This window comes from Neovison vison, chromosome 1 (genome assembly GCF_020171115.1).
Source record: "Neovison vison isolate M4711 chromosome 1, ASM_NN_V1, whole genome shotgun sequence".
Taxonomy (NCBI): Eukaryota; Metazoa; Chordata; class Mammalia; order Carnivora; family Mustelidae; genus Neogale; species Neogale vison.
Window position 1 is genome coordinate 307,109,068 of NC_058091.1, and position 17,682 is coordinate 307,126,749.

Genomic DNA, 17,682 nt, shown 5'->3' on the forward strand with positions numbered 1-17,682 from the left:
TGAAAAAAAATCTCCTGTATATAGTCACACATTTTTTTCTCAGTATGTCTGGAGGGCATCTGTATAGTACAGGTGATATCTTGTAAGATCCTGGAAATGTTAGGAAAAGAATTTTTTAGCAATGAACTAGCATGCAATGTCAGCATGTTGATGTTATCTGGGTCATAGCCTCCTATCTAGACCTGTTTATATTAGGTTCACTGTCGTATTCAGGCCATGATCATTGGTTCCCGAAACTTATTAATCACAAACAGTTGTAAAAAGACAAGGTGGGAGACATTCACATTACATAAAAATATTTAATTCCGTCCACACCTAGTGGTGACTGATTCAAACAGCTGAGAACCCGAGAGCTTTCCTTGGCCCAGATAATGTATCTTGTGTTGTTCCTTAATGAGCAGAGCAGAGCATACAGCCCAAATTATACTTTTTGAAAGAAGACATTTGGTATTTTCTTGGTGCAACAAGTTTTGCTCAATTTCTGAAGATGAGATTTTTATATTCCTGAAGAATTTTTATTTTATTTATTTATTTATTTATTTATTTTTGTTTTTTAAAAATATTTAATTTATTTATTTGACAGAGAAAGACACAGCGAGAGAGAGAACACAAGCAGAGGCAGTGGGAGAGGGAGAAGCAGGCTTCCCACCGAGCAGGGAACCCGATATGATCCCAGGACCCTGGGATCATGACCTGAGTCCAAGGCAGACGCTTAACGACTGAGCCACCCAGGTACCCCTAAAAAATGATATTTAATATCAGTTAATATACTTAAAATACTCTTCACAAACATTTTTATGCTTCAACTCTACCTTAATTATGGTCTCTAATATCCTTCTGTACACTCTGTGTGGAGCAAAACTGATGCTTTCAATTCTCTGCCAATGTCATAGTATAATATGTGGGGTTTATCATAAAGAGTTACCATATATTTAGAATTTCCTCTACACTTTTCTGAATTTCTGCTAAACCCACACGTGATATCTACTAAATACCATTAAGTTCTTCCTTGTATAATTTCATGCTGACATATACACATAGTCACAGATTTACTGTTAAATATATTGGCTCATGATTTTTCAATAAATCGCTTAAAATATGTGGACCAGAAAAAGTTAAAACTATGAAAAAAATATGAGTAACCCACTGAACTAGAACAGATAAATTTTACATAGAAAATAGGGATAGTCCGCTCTTACTATGGAACCTCATTTATCAGAACATGACAGGTAAAGGGGAAGTTGGACCAACAGTAGCTAGACTCAAAACTGGACACAAAATGTCCTAGGCACGTGACTTCGGACACATGCCTTTCTGAGCTTCTCTGCATCTCATTATTTTTGTTCAAAAGATGGGGATTTTAAAAGATTAAAACTGGTAAGTGATTACAACAGTGACTGGAACATATTAAATTATATAGTAATTGTCATTATCATCATCATGATCATCTCAGAGATTTAAGACATGTGTTCTTATCAAAACAATTACAAGTAGCTGTCACATACACATATCTGATAAGCTTCATTGATTTGTTCCAGACTTCTCAGTGCTTTGAGTTAATCACTTACTAGTGGTTCTTAGGCTTCTGATAAAGATGGTACTTGGTGATTCTTTTCCCCCTAAAATACTCTTCACAAACATTTTCCTGGATGGGTTGTAAATGCAAAGACTGTAATATACAGACATATATTATATATGTATATATGTATGAGTTTCACTCTCACAGAAGAAATACCATCAGCACAACTTCCAATTTGACCTTTCACATCAATTCTCCACCAGAAAACCTACAAAGTATTGTCATAAGATATAAGGAGATAATCATGAGATCAAAGTCAAATTGAAAAGCCTCCACCTGCACTTTTTTTTTTTTGTCTACTGGTTTAATTTTGTCACAATGTATACTTCAACACTTAGTAAAACTTCAGTCAAATGGTAATCCTTATAAAGGGTGGGAAAATGATATACTCAAAATTCTGATTGAGTTATATATTTAAAAATATAATTTAAGGTTTCAAAGTTACCACCCAAATATACAGTTTCTTATTTCCACAAACACCCAAGGAATAAAATAAAATTTTGAATTTAAAACATTGGTAAGATATTTAATTGCAAGCTACACCTGTCTCAAAGTTTCACTACCAGGTCAAACTCACAATCATTACTACAAAAATAAAATAATAATTTTCAGAAGTTACTGCTCTCTCACTATTTTTAACTTTAAGTCCAACTAATGTTGATAGGAGCAAAAGAGGATTGAAAAGGGAATCATTGAGAGTAACGTGTGAAGAATATTATAATACAGCAAAAATCTATTTGCATAATAATGATCACGATAGGTTTGTAGAAGATAAAAAGTCTACATCACAAGCAATATAAAACCTTGATTCTGACTTGTTTCAAGAAAAGAACATTTGGGTGAAAAATATAAACCCCATGTTTACTGAGTAGGGAGATTTGTCATAATTCTGCTTATGTCCCTATTTCATACTGTTACATTTGCAAAGAAATTACTTGGTTCACGTTTTCTTCCAAAGCCACTTGAAGGTTGGCATGGCAGCCCGAGACCAAGGATATTAGTTGATACTCTTAAGATAGTTGTTACTAGGTATTTCATTTTATCATCCTTTATTTTTCTACTTCTCTTTCTATTCATCATCTTCTAAAAAATTTTTTTGTGAGTATAGTTGACAGACAATATTACATTGGTTTCAGGTTTACAACTTCATGATTTGATAAATTTATACATTTTGCTATGTTCACCACAAGTATAGCTACCATCTGTCCCACTACCTAGTTATTAAAATATCAGTGACTATATTCCATATGCTCTACTTTTTATTCCTATGACTTGCTCATTCCATAACTGGAGACCTATATCTCCTTCTCCCCTTCACCCATGTTGTAGAAAAGGAAAAGAAATAAGAACCATTCATACTGGAAAAGAAGTTAAATTGTCGCTGTTTGCAGATAGCATGAAAGTACACATAGAAAACCCTGAAAAAAATTAAATTAAATTAAAAAGAAGAAAATCCTGAAGATTCCACCAAAAAAGGAAAAACTAGAATAAACAAATTCAATAAAATAGGATGATATAAAATACCCAGAAATCAGTCATGTATCTGTACACCAACAATGAAGTCACAGAAAAAGAAATTAAAAACAAAAACAATAACAAAACGTCATTTACAATTGCACCAGAAAGGATACAGTACCTGGGAATAAACTTATCCAAAGAAGTGAAAGACCTTGCACTCTGAAAACCATAAAACACTGACGAAAGAAGTTGAAGAAGATACAAACAAATGGAAAGATTTTTCTGTGCTCATGGAGTGGAAGAATTAATGCTATCAAAATGTCCATACTACCCAAGGTAATCTGCAAAGCCAATGCAATGTCTATAAAAATACCAATACCATATTTACAAGACTAGAACAAAGAATACTAAACTTTATGTGAGACCACAGAAGACTCCAAACAGCCAAAGCAGTCGTGAGGAAGACCAGGGTTGGAGATATCACAATTCCAGACTTCAAGACCTACTACGAAGCTCTAGTAATCAAGACACTATGATCTGCATTGTTCGAGTAGACACATCATTCTCTTCTTCTTGACCTTCAACCCCAAACCCACTATTTTTGTGTTACCTTGACTTCTCTGATATCTAAGTATCTACTGTCTCATTTCCTTCCTCTATTACCCATGAGTGTAGGGGGGATGTGTTCCAGATATAAGGAGAGGGATTGGATGGATGCACACTAGTCCTAACGACCAAGGCCAGTAGCACTGTCTTTATGGAAATTCTCTTGCAGTGACTGAACCTCTGGCCAAAGCTGCTGTCCTCTGGCCAAAGTCTAAATATTTTGTACCCTTATAAGGCTGAAGAAATTTTACAAGGTTTGAATAGTAAAGGGCAACTTAAAAAAAAAAAAGTGAGAAAGCAACTTCACTAATGTAAGGACCTACCTGACTGAGCATAATTCTTTACAAACCACCAAAGTCTGAACCCATGTCTACACGCCAAAGACCAAGACATATGCGTGTTGGCCCTGCGAAAAGATTCTCTAGAGGGTCATGCAGTCCACAGATTCTACTTCCTATGTTTATGGCTCAGTGTGAGCATAGCAGTCACCATTGGTCTTCTGAACAAATTAAGAAATAAGACACAGAGGTGATAGATGCAATCCAAATAACAACAACAACAACAACAACTTTTATGAATAGGGAGGTATAAGCTGAGTGTGAAAGCAAAAATGCATCTCGAGAATGGGTTGTGTAGGACTTACAGTTCTCCAGAAAAACAGATATAAGAGAGATTTATTATCAGGAACTGTCTTTTATGATTATGGAGGTTGAGAAGTCTCACTGTTTGCTGTCTGCAATGGAAGAACAGTTCAAAATGGGAGGCCCAAGAACCAGGAGTGCTAATGTCTGAGGACACAAGGTGGATATCACAGCTCAAGTAGAGAGAGAAATTTGTCTCTCCTCCAACATTTTTTTCCATTTAGACTCTCAAGAGATTAAATGATGTCCACCCACATTGGCAATGCTGATGGTCTTCATGAAGTCTACCCATTCAGTTGCTATTGGCTATTTTTATCTACTGTCCCTCATTTTCTCAGAAAGGTGTTCTGAACTTTCTAGTGACATTTAGGGATTTATCTATTTCTCCTTTTATTTTTCAGATTTCTTCTTTGTGTATTTCAAGGTTATGTAATTGGCTGCATATAAATTAAGGAATGTTAAAGAATCTTGGTAAACTTTTAATTTTTTATAAACATTATTTCAAACTTTAAAAAAGTTAATATGTGCATTTCAGGGAAAATAAGAAAAAAATCAATCTGCTATCATAAGCAGTTTATAGTTTAAATGTTGAAGTATCTAAGTCCTTGTGTGCATTGACACTTAACTCAGTATTCATTTTTATGTGGTTGAAATGGTACAGTATACCATTCCTTTTCCACACATCAAAAATATTTACCTATTTAAACTCTGAAAGTCATGAGTATTTTGATAACTAAGATTATACTTCATCAATACAATCAGGAAAAAATGTAATTCTGCCTCTCATGGGAAAAAAATTCACAGAATGGCAATAGGTCTCTGGAAAAAAATATTGGTAGACTTATAATAAAATGATGTATATAATAATGCTTAATTTAAAATGACTCATAAAGAACTAGAATACAATAAGTATAATGCCTCCAAGAGAATTCACCATAAAATATATGTAATTAAAATATTAGCAAAAGTATGTTTCAATTGAATTATTGAATAGTGTATTTATATAGTAAAGCCACATGCAACAATTAAAATCCAAAAGTAAGTATGAACACATCTGTCTGCATCCCTTCTCTTGCACTTCTTTCTGTCCCTCTTCCACCAACTTAGTGAACAAGTCTGGATGTATACTACTCAGAGGTAGTTCAAAACTGCCATGTCCAAGACAGCGTTTTGTCCAATACTTATAACAAAAGAGGTTATTTACAAGTTCATTTATTTAGTAGCGCTACATTTATCACACACACTTAACTCAAGATATTTAGAAGGTTTAGCTGTTGTAAAATGAAGAATGAACTTTGTCCATAATAAATATAAGGACTCTAATTTTAAAATGCTCATAGAAAGTCTTGTATTAAACTTCTCCTCTTCCTCCTTTACCATCCCAATGACTCAGTACAGAAATGAGTCCAGCTCCAAGACGAGGATTAACAAAAGTACTCCCTGAAAGCAATCCTTCCTAATAAACTAAAAAACAAAACAAAACAAAACAAAAAAAACAGTGAAAGATAGATTTATAAAGAGGTCATTTATTACTTCTACTTTAAAATATTTGGGGCATTTAGGACACAACATTGTCAATATATACAGAAGCAAGAAACACACACACACACACACACACATACACAAAATGGTTGTAATATGAAATATCTTCTAAATATTACCACCTGGCATAGTATCTTCTCTTTCTCCTCATGCTTTCTCTCCATCTCTCCAAACAATGCACATATTGGATGTGTAGCTTCTGGTTCACTTGTAGTCCAACATCTTGTAGCCCAACTTATAAGTTCATTTCTGGTCCAACAGTTCCAGTTCCTAAAGTTATCCCCAGAAACACTTCTTTTCCACACTGTTCTGTTGTTAAGGGCATTTACAAGCCCTGTGATTTTATAACTCTACTTTATCATAAGTCATCAGCACCTCTATGTCTAGAAGGCATAGATGTTGCAATGTATGTATCCTTTTATCTTTTTAGTTTTTAAAATTTATTTTTAAGATTTTTTTTATTTATTTGACAGAGAGAGAGAAAGAGAAAGAGAGAACAAGAAGAGGGAGAAGCAGGCAGAGAAGCAGGCTCCCCACATAGCAGAGAGCACGATGTAGGGCTTCATCTTAGGACCTCTGGATCATGACCTAAGCTGAAGGCAGAGGCTTATTGACTGATCCACCCAGGTCCAGCTGTAAGCATCTTTCTAAAAGGCTGGGGAGAAGAAGGAACTTGACAGGAACATTTTCATAGTATATGCTCAGACCTTCCATAAATCGGTAGTAAATAATCCCAAAAGGTAGTAGGCAACACCCCTGAGATTGTCTTTCCTTAGATGTCTCAGCCCTTCCCAGCTACTTGGCAGATACAAATTCTTAACCTTTGTCTCCTCAGACCCTACAATTGCCAACAATGTGTTGGCAAATGCCTCAAGGGGAAAAACAGAAAGCTGATGTGGGTACAACCACTGTTTGCTTCTCTTCTTTCTGAAATTTTAAATTTATTGATCTTGCTTTTCATTGCCTTCAAATGTTTTTTTCTTTTCTCTCCTATTTTATCAAGGTTTTAAATTGTATTTGGGAGCAAGAAGCAGAGATTCCATAGCTCTTTATTAAAATCATACAATACCAATATGACTCCCATAGTTTCAATAATTTCAAAATTATTCATGTACTTTGCATATTTTCTAAATTAATTCTTAACAGTGAAATTAGTTAGCCTATATATTCAGTTAAGTCTTGGTAAATATTGTCTGGAAATGTGTGTCTATATATCCATTTTCTTTTGTTAAACTCAATCTATGTGAAGATGTGTTTATAAATTCTAATTATATCTTTATTAATTTAGTGGCAACAAATCTCTAGTTAGAAATTTTTTCCATGTATTTGAAAAAAAACCTTCCATGTCTTATAGACTTTTTTCATCTTAAGTTTATATTGACATTTTCTTTATATTTCTATACTACATTATTGTTATTTATTGGAGTTCAGCATATTTTGTTATATTTTGTATCTTGTAAATAAAATCACAGAGAATCTTCTTCTCTTTCCATTTCTCCTCTGCCACATTTATTATATTCCTTCTTTCTGATATTTCAAGTCAATGCTGTACTTCCCTGTTTCTGTCAATCATGAATGATTTCTCTTTGCTGTCATGATGTCAAATAAAACCAATCAGAGCAAATGAGAGGTGACATCTTTATCTAATATGTGCCTAAATTCTTGCAATGACTATAACTTTGTATGAAGTTTAGACTATGAAACAGCTGGCTGTATGTCACTATGTTACTTAGAGATAATTTACCAGAATTGGGTTCCACTTATGTGATACTTTGAGTGAGAATATGCAGAAAGGTTGAATTCTTATTTTCTGAATGTTTTCTTTTTAAGAAAAAAAAAATCCAGGGGCTCCAGGGTGGTTCAGTCAGTTAAGTGTATACCTTTGGCTCAGTTCATGATCTCAGCCTCCTGGGATCCAGCGGAGTGGAGCATCACATCAGTCTCCCTGCTCATGGGGCATCTGCTTCTCCCTCTCCCTCTGCACCCCTGCTTCATCCTCTCTCCCTCTCTCTCAAATAAAGAAATAAGATCTTTAAAAAAAAGGGAAAAAATCCAAATGTTTAACCAAAACAGTAACTCCAAGCTCACCCCTGCTAATATCATCTTACTTTACAGTTAATTTTATTGGTACATAAAAATATATAAAATTAGGGGCACCTGGGTGGCTCAGCGGGTTAAAGCCTCTGCCTTCAGCTCAGGTCATGATCCCAGGGTCCTGGGATTGAGCCCCGCAGCGGGCTTTCTGCTCAGCGGGGAGCCTGCTTCCTCCTCTCTCTGCCTGCCTCTCTGCCTACTTGTGATTTCTGTCTGTCAAATGAATAAATTAAATCTTTAAAAGAAATATATATAAGATTAAATATATGTAGGCATATATATACAAGGAATATATGTTATATAATATGAGACTCTTTTAGATATAAAACTAACATCTATTATTTCTATTTTTTAAAATATTTTATTTATTTATTTGAGAGAGAGAGCACACACAGGGGGAGAGAGAGAAGTAGATTTCCTGCTGAACAGGGAGCCTGCCTGACATGGGGCTCGATATGACACACATATCTTCTCAAGTGATAGCTACAGACCTCTACTCATTTGGATGGTAGTTTCTCCTCAAAAAATATTTCTGTTATTTTTAGGCAAATGACTCCAAAGTGACAGAGATTATTACAAAAGAAATATGTTTATGTCCATGGATGTTTTCAAAAAAATACTCTATTTTTTATAAATTTGTCACAGATCTTATAAATTGCCTCTAGAATTTTCAAATATTTGTGACATCAAGCTTTCACAGAATTATAATCTGTCTTTGACAACACAGAATCAGCATTTAATTTAGAAGTGAGTTTTGAGTTGTTTAATTTCCATTGGACAGAAAGTCACACATTGTGTCTTCAACTAAGGTTAATATTGTTAGCTAATCCATGGTATGTTTAATTTTCATCTCTTAGCTCAGCATGAATTTTAAATGTATATTTTTAAAACAATATGAATAAATTGAATTCACATATCTCATGTTCAAGATCCTGAAATAAACTTTTTCCGAATCACAGAGAAAAACAATAACAACAACAAAAGCCTGTCTTAAGAATGAAAATCCTTTTGTAGTCATCATGGCTTTTTTCTGAGTAAAAGGAGTGAAGCTTATTTGTTCAAGTTGTTGGAAAATAATCATCATGGTAAGATTAAATCTTTATAGCAATTAGTAATCATTACATACATACACAAATGTACACACATAGAAAAACAAGGATAAGAATGTTAAGAACACCAAAGAAAAGAGAAACCTTACTGTTCATTTTCTCCATATGTATTTTATCATTCATATTCAGTATTATATTCAGAGTAAAATGAGTAAGATATGTGAAAATAATTTGAACATGAATATTAATCAATGTTAATACAAGAACATGACATCAGATTTAATGATTACTGATGACATATGAATAAATAAATTCAGTAAACTGGAGAGATCAATTTCAGATTTTAATGAGTTAGGGAATAGATGGAATGAAAGAAATTTTGTTGCAAAGAGAATAAGGTATTATGATAGGATAAAAAATATCCAATGCCAAGCAAAGAGAGTTTGAGGAACATAGAGAAAGAACCAGTTCTCTATTTATTATTTTTTTATTCTCCAAGCTTATCAATGTACTATGCATGAATATTTGTTTTAAAAAAGAAAATAGCTTAATCATAAATTGCAAAGATTACATATATCCCATTGATCCCTTCAATGTGTACAAATCAGGGTTAAATGCTAGTTTGAAGGAGAAAGTATCAGGAAAATTTCTTGTGGAGACACATGTAAGGTTTCAGGAAAATCCTAATAAAACATTGGCACCGTTAATGACATGCCAAAATGCGATAAATATTGCTATCTATCTATCTATTTTGCTTAAAGACTGACAAATTTTGAAATTTCACATGACCACACAGGAAGAAAAAAAAATGTAAAAATGGGCATTTGATTAACATATTATAGAGGATTGTTATCAAGTTCCAGATGAACAAAGGAGTCCCAAGAATTCCTGAGGAACTGGAAAATTGGCAGAGGTCTGAGAATGTAAGTTCTCAACCGACACCAAGCATAGAAAATATCAAGCATTGACTAAACCATTCTTGAAGGCTTTGGTAGTGGGGGATTAGAAATCTAAATGCACAAAAGCATCTGCCAATAATATGTTTCATGAAATTTCTTTGCAAGGGTAAAGAAAAGGGCAAGGAGCTTTTAGAAGGACAATGGAAGACACAGGTGCAAGGTGTTTAGGGCCCTGTACTGGACTAGTCTCAGAGGGGATGAAAGGACTCCACAAGTAGAAATGTGAAGGTAAAAATAAGTGGAAGGAGTCAAGAATGGCCACAAAAAGTTAAACTGGAGAGATGGGAAAATAATCACTTCAAAACTGAAAATTGAAAAGTCCAGAGGAATAGCAGCTTTGGGGACAAAGATGGATTCGAGTGGACAGAAGGGCATACAGATGAAGATATTCCACCAGCAGGCTGATCCGATGGAACTCAGGAGAGAGGCCAGTTGTAGACATAGAAATGTAAAGCAGTGAGACAAAGCCATCAGAGCAAATGAGGCTTTGAATTACAGTATACAAAGAGTAGGACCAGGGTTCAGAACTAAACTTTTTCTATCATATAGTTTGGGTCAAGAAGAGAAGATTGGAATAGAAAAGAATGGTAAGAAAAAAAATGAAACTCAATGAGAACTAAGAGAGTGTAGAATCACAAAAAGCAAGAAATATTAGTAGTTTAAGAAGTTATCATTGAAACTTTCAATTAAAGAAGAATTAATTTTATTATCTGTTGTTATACATGTATCTTGAATATATCTTGAATTCTTGAAACTTTGTTAATTATTATAATAATTATAATTATTGTTATTATCCAATAATCTTATTTTAGGGAAGTAATAGAGAAATGGGTAGAGAGATGCAAAATATCCTTAGCAGCTTACTGATATTTATATATATTGGTGTTATATAAAATTACAAATAAAATCATAAAATAGAGTCAATGTGTAAATATTCTAAATCTAATTGCAGAGTTTATATGGATAAATTCACATATCCCATAATACTTACAACCAAGTGTTAATTCAAAAGTGCAATATCCCATAATACTTACAACTAGGTGTTAATTCAAAAGTGCAAATTCTAAAATGAGAAAAAGATATACCTAAAATCTTAACACAGAAGTAGAGCAAATGTTATGCGAGAATGTGTGTCATCAGGTGCATTGTGGATAGATCCAAGGTAAAAATATACAATCATCAGTGCTCACACAAACTTCTGATTTCCTGACATTGAAAGCCCAGGTCTATGCTATGTGCTGCACCCAGAACCTGGCTCTTATTACAACCTGGCTCTTATTACAACCTGGCTCTTATTACACTGATGTAGAAACAGTTGTTCTAAAGCGTTTTCTCAAGCCCAGAACCTCACAATCACTCGCTCCACTGAGATATCCAAATGCCATTTTTGGACCCCAAACAGAATCTCTAAGATGACGAAAGGATACCCCCCCCACACAATGTCCCCACTCAGCCAAGGACTCCATGGTTTGATCCAAGCCATTTTATCCCTTAAGTACACTCCCCTTGATTTCCTATGGAGCAAGAACGTTTCAAAATCCAATGTAATTGTTTAGTGCTTGAAAGAAAATGATCCTGGCAAAATCAAATGAGGGATGAAGGCACTTTTTATTTGACATGATGTGGAATAGGCTTTCCAAGTAAGACACAAATGAGCCCTTGAAAATGGGAATTAAAATAGCCTCACTTTTGTTCTTTTTACATTAGAAATAAATAATTCCAGATGAATTTTCTGTTTTCTGAAAAGATATGCAAAATCAGACAAGAGACCCAGATTTTTCAGGCCCACCAGAGTCTGTTTTAAAGCAGAGAGAGTCAATTATCATATGGTTTCACTTACTTGTGGAACATAAGGAATAACACGGAGACATTGGGTGGAAGGAGAAGAGAAGTGAGTTGGGGGAATTCAGAGAGGGGGAAAAAGCATGAGAGACTGTGGACTCTGAGAAACAAACTGAGGGTTTTGGAGGGGAGGGGGGTGGAGGGTTGGGTGAGTCTGGTGGTAGGTATCATGGAGGGCACAAATTGCATGGAGCACTGGGTGTGGTGCACAAACAATGAATTTTGGAACACTGAAAATAAAATAAAATTTTAAAAAATTCCTTTACATTCTTCATATATTTTTTCAACTTGAAATCTTTTTTTTTTTAAGATTTTATTTATTTATTTGATAGAGAGAGACACAAAGAGAGAGAGGGAACAGAAGCAGGGGGAGTGAGAGAGGGAGAAGCAGGCTTTCTGCCAAGCAGGGAGCCCGATGCAGGGCTCAGTCCCAGGAGGTTGGGATCTTGACCTGAGCCAAAGGCAGACGCTTAACAACTGAGCCACCCAGACACCCTTCAACTTGAAATCTTTAAGATTTTCTTGCCCCATTCACATATATACTCAATCATAAGAGAGTTCTTTAAGATGTGGCTTCACAATGACCACCTAATGCTTTATCAATACCCTGTCAGGCTACTGAAAAAAAGTCTTACATGTAAGACATTTCCTATTTCCAACTATGAGCAAGAAAGCACTAAGGGAAAAGTAAAAACAAATGAACAAAAAACAAAAGGAAGCACCTCTGTGCAATGATCCATTTCTAGGGTTGATTTATTCCATTCCATGTAATAATCTATGTATTTGAAGAGAGTTTCAAGAGAGTTTAAGATTTTCCTGTCTGACATGTGTATGTTCATTTAACCAGAAACTCTTACCTTCTGGCAATTTTCTGAAAGAATTTATTTATTTGACAGAGAGAGACACAGTGAGAGAGAGAACACAAGCAGGGAGAGTGGGACAGGGAGAAGCAGGCTTCCCGCCGAGCAGGGAGCCCAATGTGGGGCTCGATTTCAGGACCCTGGGATCATGACCTGAGCTGAAAGCAGACACTGAATGACTGAGCCACCCAGGCGCCAACCTCTGCAACATTTTAAAAAGGGATTTGACAAGTATTTGGTAATTATTATTTTGGTTACTATTTGGTAACATCCCCCTTCAAGCAAGGTCCAACCAAAGACAAAGGAAGTGGCAGATTTGATGGGAATCAAGGATTAAGTGCCATTAGGAGAAAATCTCCACTGCACAAACGACACATCTCAGTTATCCAGCCAGCCTGGAGAACACAGATAGATTGGATGCCAAGGTTATGGGTTCAAAGGACAGCCCTTCCCTGTGCCCTCACTTCTAAGCTCAATCTCAGAATTCATCTGGTCTCATAGTGTTTCATGGCCACCATGTAAACCCGTCTGATATCTCGGTGGCAACTAAGAAATAGCCCATGGCATTTGTGTACTTTTCTTCTTTCCATGTGATCTGAGTGGCATAGCCGTCTGTTAAATGGAAACGTGTTGTGAGGTTGGAGAAGAGTTAGTGAAGTATTAAAGTGGGAACTTGGGGTGACTGTCAAAGGAGAAAAAGCAAGACTGTTTGGCAATGTGCAATTTCCCACTCTGGTCCGTGGCCATGAATGTGTCAGGCTGAGAGCAATTCTCAAATTGGAAAAAGCCAACAGAAGTGTATCAAACCAGAACTGATATTCCCGCAGACCAGTGTTGAATAAGGCCATTGAGCTGAAAGTCTCCAATGCATGATTGAGCCATTACTTGTAACAGTACCTCATGGGATCTACAGTGTCCAGTTAAGGAACATAAAATACTCCTTGGAGCCATGAAAAATGCACTGAAGTTGCTATTTTTTAACCTCAAAAAGTAGTTATAAGATGAAAACATGCAGAGGTGCTTCAAGAAATATAATTACTTTATCTGCTAATTCAAACGATCAATCAAAAGAAACAAAATATAAATCTTTTCACACTCTGTTGCTCAAAACAAAACAAAAAAATGTTAAAAGTCTATAATTTTCATTGCCTTTGAAAGCCTTCAGTTTTTGTGAAGATTAGGAATGTCTTTTTAAAAATATGTGGTTTTGATGGCACAATACCATGGCTTGATGTATAGTTGTGTGATTGCCCATACTCCTTGTGGAGAAAATCAGGATGCAATGTGATTTTATTTTTAAGCAATCTCATAGTTTTTAAGCCCAGAACAATGCATGTGCTGACCGCTTAATGTTTAAAAAAGGGTTGACGGTGTTTAGGAAATATTAAAGATGTACACATAAGCTGGATATCATCAGAAATGTAAGTGACTAAGGATATGGCAGTAGTTGGATAAATAAACAGGAAAAAAATCCTATGTTTCTTTGATTCATTCTTTTACTTATAGACTCATCACACATAATACCCGTCATGTTATGAGCACTAGATGTTCTTACATGAAGAATGAAAAGAACACCAATTTTCCTCTATAATGTAGTACAGTCACCTTTATTTCTTCTTCTAAACCTTGATAGAATAGCATGCATATGTTTGCAAAACTACTCAAAAGAGAATCACAGGAAATGATTGGGAAATGAAAAACAGAGCAAGTATTGTAAGAGCCTCCCCGTGTTCTATTAAATATCTATACTATCACAAACATTTGCAAAGGCAACCAAAGCAAAATCATTTACGTTTTCCTAATTCAATTTTGGCAATTTAGAAACAATGACTCAGCAGAGGCTCAGTGGAATACTCAATTACTGATACAGACAACACAGTATATTGTGTTTAAAATAATTTTAAATTGCAGACAGGTATTGATGAGAATCAGTCAGACTGTGAATTGACCTTTTTCAAAATATCACTGCTAATTTGCTTATTCCTTGCCTCAAAAAATACCCTCTTCTATTTCCCATGATATTGTATAATAAAGATAAGAAGCTGTTTAAAAACTAAAGATACAACAAATAGACTGTCTATGCCCCTGTTATATTCACATTCAATTCAATATTCACATTATGTGATATAGTTTATTTTTATAAAAGTAACTAATGTTTTATAATGGGACAATGGTTTCCTTAACATTATATGGAAATTGACTTGAAAAATTTGTTCTAATTAAAGGGCGTATAGCAAAGAAATCAAGTCAGAAAATTAAAGAAGATTCCTGGATTGATAACACAATTTTTGATGGTCCAAATACACCCTTCTAAGTGACTTACTCTAGTGTGAACAGTGATGATGAGATATCTACCCAGAATCTCTTACCATGCACCTGCTTAAGGACAGGAACTAGATCTAGATCATCTGCTGGTTTATTTAAAGAACGATTCAAGTTTGAGTTAGTCTAAGTAAACTGAGTTTTTGCAAACTGAAAGAGCCATTATAAATCATTTTCTTTTAAGTTAAAAATAACAAAACATATATAGCCACTGGTTTACAATGGTTGAGAATTAAAGTGATCAGATCAGGGTTATAACTTAAATTCTTTACCTTTGCAATATTAAGGAATATGGAGTCCTTAGCTGAATATTTGTTTCTAATATTTTGATGAACATTGCAGAGATTAATAACCAAGCCTTAGATAGTTAAGAATACACACTAACTGTAGAATGTGGAGGGTAGGTTGTGTTATATATCAACAGAATTTCAGATGTAATAAAAACAATGTACACCTGGATTAAAATAAACATTGTATGTGTTCTAAGGACACTTGTAGTAAAGAGATCGGTTAAATTGGATTCACTCACCAAATTACTAGAATTATTGAGTTAAAGAACACTATAGACAACTCAATGAATCCATGCTGTAAACAAGTTTTTTCTAAAATATCAATATTATAGTAACAAAATAGTAATTATAAAAACAAACACTTACTGGGGTGCCTGGGTGGCTCAGTGGGTTAAGCCGCTGCCTTCGGCTCGGGTCATGATCTCAGGGTCCTGGGATCGAGTCCCGCGTCGGGCTCTCTGCTCAGCAGGGAGCCTGCTTCCTCCCCTCTCTCTCTCTGCCTGCCTCTCTGCCTACTTGTGATCTCTCTCTGTCAAATAAATAAATAAATAAATAAATAAATAAATAAAACACTTACTATGGGCCTGCTGCGTGTTGGGAACGCTCCAACATTACAGAAGCACCCTCATTTTATCTGTGCCCTATGATGTTTTCATTTTCTTTTATTTGGCTAATGAAAGAGGCTTCTCAATGCAACCCCCAGACATTTAGGCTTATTATTCAGATTTTATATTTCTCTCATTAGTCAGATTATAAAAAGAAATTTAATTTGTAATTTTTTTAGAGAGGAGCAGGGAAGGGCAGAGGTAGAGAGAGAATCTTAAGCAGTCTCCATGCCCAGCATGGAGATCACAACCTTGAGATCATGACCTGAGCCAAAATCAAAGGTCAGATAGTCAACCTACTGAGGCACCCAGGTACCCCAATATTTGTGGGTTTAAAGTGAAAAGTTTGCTAACATGAGGTAATGTTTCTTAGATTGGTGACTAATACAAAATATTTATCTCACAACGATATATTTTATGCTTTCCCCCCCAAGAGCATTTTAGAACATCTTGAAAAAATAAAAAAAAAAAAACCCTCATTTGTCAATGGTTATTTAACTCAAAGCCTCCCCAAAAATTCTAATGTAGAGCTTTTCTTTTTCAAGTAAAAAAATTATATAACACTGAAAGCCAAAATTACTTAAGTATTTTTCTATGAATAGATTCTGTCAATTTCATATGTTTCATGTAATCTATAAGTTCAGAGTTAAAAAAATCAAATGTATCTAATTCATTATTTACTATAAGACCACATAATTTATTTCAGTCCCTATGGCCAGCCTTCAGTTAGCATTATTACATATTAGTTTCATTAAAAGATTAAGCTGACTCTTAATGTAATAAGTGCATGTTCTTATGTCTTTAATGGGACTTTGAAAATTATTCCATAATTCTTATACCTCTGAGTTTCTTTATATTTCTTAATAAAGCTCTTTTGAAATATTTATATATGGCTTTCTTTTTTTTTTCCTTTTCTTTTTCTTTGTCCTACTTTTTGTTAATAATTGTGCTTTCCTTGACAGAACTTTGTCTTCAGACTTAGAAGCACTCTTTTCCTGGAGGAATTTAGATTAAAACACACACACACACACACACACACACACACACACACAAAATTACTCTCTAGTTCAGATATAAAGAAACTGAAAATTCCTTGCAAAAACATTGTCCCAAAACATCCCTGTGGTTTTGATGTTGGAAATGAATATAAATGAAAGTACTCTCTCCCGTTTAGTACTTACAACTTTGTTTTCTTGGAGAGAGCAATTTATTGATAGATCTTATTGTCACGTGTTCTCTCACTTATGATCCTGGCAAGTTCTCCTATTTAATCATTACATTTTCATAGCTCATTTTTTACTCACTAGACTTTTATCACTTTTGCTATATATTGAAAACCATTATATATATACATATATATGTGTGTGTGTGTATATATGTAAAACCATGGTATATTTAAGATACCTAATGTTATATCTACATATTACTCAAAATAAATAAAATTGAAATTGTGAGCATTTGTCACTTTGGGCATTGTGTTCAATTTCAAGGTGAAGACAGGAGACACATTAGAGTTACGGATATTACCTATTGAATTTTTCCCCTTCAAGTTCTTCAGTGTATTTTAACAGAAAAATCTCAATTATTGAATTGTTACACTGCTTGTCATGACCTGTATGATTTCCTAGATAATGATACTTCATCTCATTTTCTACTTAATTATCGGAAAGTTATATTCTAGAGTCATTTTATCAACTCAAATTGTCAATTGGAGAATCACTTTGTATGTATTTGAGTACTTCACTGTCCGTAAAATGGGCTATCCATTATATTCAATTTGAAGTATAACCTCATCATTGTCCATTTTGTCAAAAACTATACTTTCCTTATACATA